A 3,981-nucleotide genomic window follows, 5' to 3' on the forward strand; every position below is an offset into this window, starting at 1 on the left:
TCTGGTCCAGGGACCTACAGCTGTTGTGTCACTGCTCTTGGCGCAGAGCAGTGCTGCCTGTGACTGCCTAAGGGATATGGGCATCCCCACTCCTCCCTGTGGTGAGTGACCAGCAGTGGCTAATCCCTGTTCTCCCTGCTTGCTGTACAGGCAGCATCTCCTGAACTCCTGGCTGACGATCTGGGCTGCAGTTCCCCTCCTACAGCCGTTCTGCAGCGCACAGATGCAGACAGGTCCCCTCCAAGCTCCCAGTGCAAAGAATTCCCAGAAGGGTCTTTCAGCCCTTGATCTGTTAGAAGCCTGGGAAGGGCTTGTGGGGAGTGTGGTGGCCCATCTGGTGAGGGTGACATTGCATGCTGCCCCCCCCATAGAATTCTTGCTCTAAGAGTGATGCAAACCCTGCAGCTCAGAGCATGTGGGAGTGCTGAGCCGTGTCCCGTGGCTTGGTGTAGGAAAACTGCTCAGCGATACTTCCAAAACAATGTAGGTACCTAGGAGTTCATCCAGGGAGAAGCGTGGGGGTCAGAGTTTGTGTTGGTCCTTTGCCCCAGCACATCACTGTGGCCTGGCTTTGCTCTGCTTTGCTTCTGCTGGCACTGTGGAGCAGAGCTGTTGGGCCAGAATGGCAGGAGAGCCCCTGCTGCTACAGGGTGTCTGACTGCGTCCCCTCCCTGGCTCCCCAAAGGCAACTGCTGGTTAAACGCTAATGGTGTATTTTATTTAAGTGCAGACTTGTAAGAACACTTGTGTATCAGGGATGAAATGGCATTTATTGTGTGGTGACATTTTTAGTTCATTTTACTGGTTTGAGGGGTGTGTGTGCGCGTGTGTGTGTGTGTGTGTACGCATAAGTGTGTGTGGGATTATTTTTTTTTTCCCTCCAGTTTCCAGGGTTGTGTTTCTGGAAGGATGTGGAAGTAATCACAGTACTATGTACAGAGCTTTCTTTTGTATTAAAAAAAAATTTACTCTTTCAATAAATGTTATCATTTTGTGCACAGATTTGGGATCTTGACCATGCTTTGTGGGAGGTGATGACACACACCTTAGGGCCAACAAATGGGGATCAGGGGCAGATTCCTGCACCTGCTTGTGTACTGAGGAGGATGGGGAGCTGTCTGAGCATGACATGGCAAAGAGGGGCTCTTTGCAAAAGTTTCCATCCCTACTGCCTCCTGCACAGGTTATTCCTGACCACCTGGACTTATCCTCTGGAGTCCCAGCTAATGTGTGGGCCAGAGAGGGCCAGTGCCTGACAGCAGGGCTGTGAGGGCTGTCCTTCCTGAAAGCTCTGGAACAATGTCCCTGGTGAGCAGGGCATCATGTCAGAAGAGAAGTGAAAACCAGGAATGAGGAGGAATGGGGAATTTTGAAAAAGAATTGTTCTAATTCAAGGGTGTCAGTAGGGAGGAGCAATAGGGAGACAGTTAAATTCTGTGCAGAAAATTGCTGTGAGAAGATACGGCGATACTCAAAATCCAAACTGGAGAGACATTACTTAAAGTCAGGCAGAGGCCTAGAAGCCAGATCAAGGACACATGGAGGCTCAGTAAAGTGTCTAAAGGTGTGAGTAAAACCGAAGGCAGAGGGGCTCATTACAATCACAAAAGGGCTGGTGGGGCCAGAGTATGCTAGCAAAAAATGCAACTGTTGGCCACTCCATAGCATCAGGTCCTGGAGCAGATGCCAGTATAGCCTGAGGAAAGCTTAGCAGTGATAAAAGTGTGCAGTTTGGAGAAAATACCTCAGGAAGGGAAAAGATTGTACAGAAAGTGCTTAGGAGCAAAACACACCAGAAATGACTCCCCATTAGGAAGTGAGGTGCTTCACTTTTACACCACAACCAGCCCCATGCCTACACAGGTGTAGCTCGTGGTTCAGCACCACAAACCCCCTTTCAGCACAAACAATCCCATGTCACTTGAGCACTTGGGGCTGTGTGTCACTTTTGTACCATGGAGCAAGATACCACAGATACAATCTTTATTTTTAGGATAAATGGACCTACCAAGCACAGTGTTGTGACGATCAGAGCAAAGACATAAGCAGGCCATGTGAACACCACAGAAAACCTCGTTACAAAAAATAAGTCTTGGTAGTGAATGGGGAAGGAAAATGACATATTAATTGAGAACACAGAGATTCCAAGAGCAATGGGATTCTGGAAAGAGAGCATCAATAGCATCAACAGAAATTTACATGTACTAACGGAGAAATCAAGAGTGTGGCTCAGAAATATAAACATTTACAGTCTACCATTGGTGCCATAGGTTTAGAGGATGGTCTCCACAAACTGATGCAGCACAGCACTGTTTCATCCAGCCTATAATTAATTGCAATTATGTTGTTTGGATTAACTGCTGACTGCTATTGTAAAACATGGAAATTGTCTAATCCGTTGCATTAGTACTGAGGATAGAAATTAGGGTGGGCACATACAAGTTGCTCCAGGATCAAATAAGAAAGCAAAGTCTCATCTAGTTAGCTGATGATTTTAATGTTTGTTTATAATTTAAAATAAGTAAAGTGTTATCAGACTGATAGAAACCTGCACCTCAAGGAAGGGAAGTATGGGCAAAGGATAAGAATTTAGATTTTATGGTATGGGCATTTCAGATCAGTGTGACACCAAAGCTGGAAAGGAACTGGAAATAGGCCAAACTTGTGTGCATCTGGCTTCAACTGGTTCTCCAGCAACACTGAGAACAGGGCAGTCTCAGAGCCCCAGAACTGCTGGGAGCCAGCACAGCTGTCACTGAAGCCAATTGGGTGGATGGAGGGTGGGTGCAGGGCTGGAACCACCCCAGGGCCACGGGCCTGACATTGCTGCACTGTAATTCTTGATTAATGGTGCATTTGCAGTAATAATATTAGTGCTGACATGACATGCTTTTAGCCTTCCTGCCACCCATCCTGCTACAGCCCTTGACGAAGACAATTAATCACCAGAGAAATGGTACCAACACACAGCACAACATTACCACTTACCAAAAAGCAGCTTGCTCTAACAGATGCACTCTTCAGCTCACAGCCTCCATTTGTTCTCGTTTCTAATATTAGCCAGGGGAATCAGAAGATACTCCAGCCTTTCATGGTTTTCCACCACTCACCACCGTTCCTGGTGTGCAGCCGCTGTGGGGGATCAGCAGCTTTGTGACCCATGGCTGCAGACAGGCCCCTGCGCTCTCGTGCCAGCTCAGGCCTGAAACCCCTTTGGGAGCCGTGAGATGTCCTGAGGGACCCGTGTGGGGCAGCCAGCAGTGCCCTTGTGGCACATTGCCAATGGCATCCTGGGCTGCATTAGGAAGAGCATTGCCAGCTGGTCAGGGAGGTGATCCTGCCCCTCTCCCCAGCCCTGGTGAGGCACATCTGGAGTGCTGTGTCCAGTTCTGGGCTCCTCAGGACAAGAGAGACAAGGAGCTCCTGGAGAGGGTCCAGCAGAGGGTGGCAAATGATGAAGGGACTGGAGCCCCTCGCTTCTGAGGAAAGGCTGAGGGAGCTGGGCCTGTTCAGGCTGGAGAAGAGACACTGAGAGGGAACCTCATCCATGTCTGTCAGTGTCTGCAGGGAGGGCTCAGAGGATGGACCAGGCTCTGCTCGGCGGTGCCGGGCAATGGGACAAGAGGCAGCGGGCAGGAACTGAGGCACGGGAAGTTCCACCTGACCATGAGGAAGAGGTTCCTCACTGAGCAGTGCCCGAGCACTGGGACAGATTGCCCAGAGAGGCTGTGGAGCCTCCCTCACTGGGGGTATTCAAGAGCCATTTGGACACCATCCTGTGCCATGTGCTCTGCGATGACCCGGCTTGAGCAGGGAGGTTGGACCAGATGACCCATGGGGGTCTCTTCCAACCTGACCTATCCTGGGATTCTGAGGGACGGCGGGGACACGGCAGAACGCGGGCGCGGAACGCGCAGCTCCCGCCACTCCCGTGCCCCTCGCCGCTTGCCGTAGCGGACACGGAAGCGGCGTGCTGCTTCC

The sequence above is a fragment of the Aphelocoma coerulescens genome, chromosome 3 (assembly GCF_041296385.1).
Source record: "Aphelocoma coerulescens isolate FSJ_1873_10779 chromosome 3, UR_Acoe_1.0, whole genome shotgun sequence".
Taxonomy (NCBI): domain Eukaryota; kingdom Metazoa; phylum Chordata; class Aves; order Passeriformes; family Corvidae; genus Aphelocoma; species Aphelocoma coerulescens.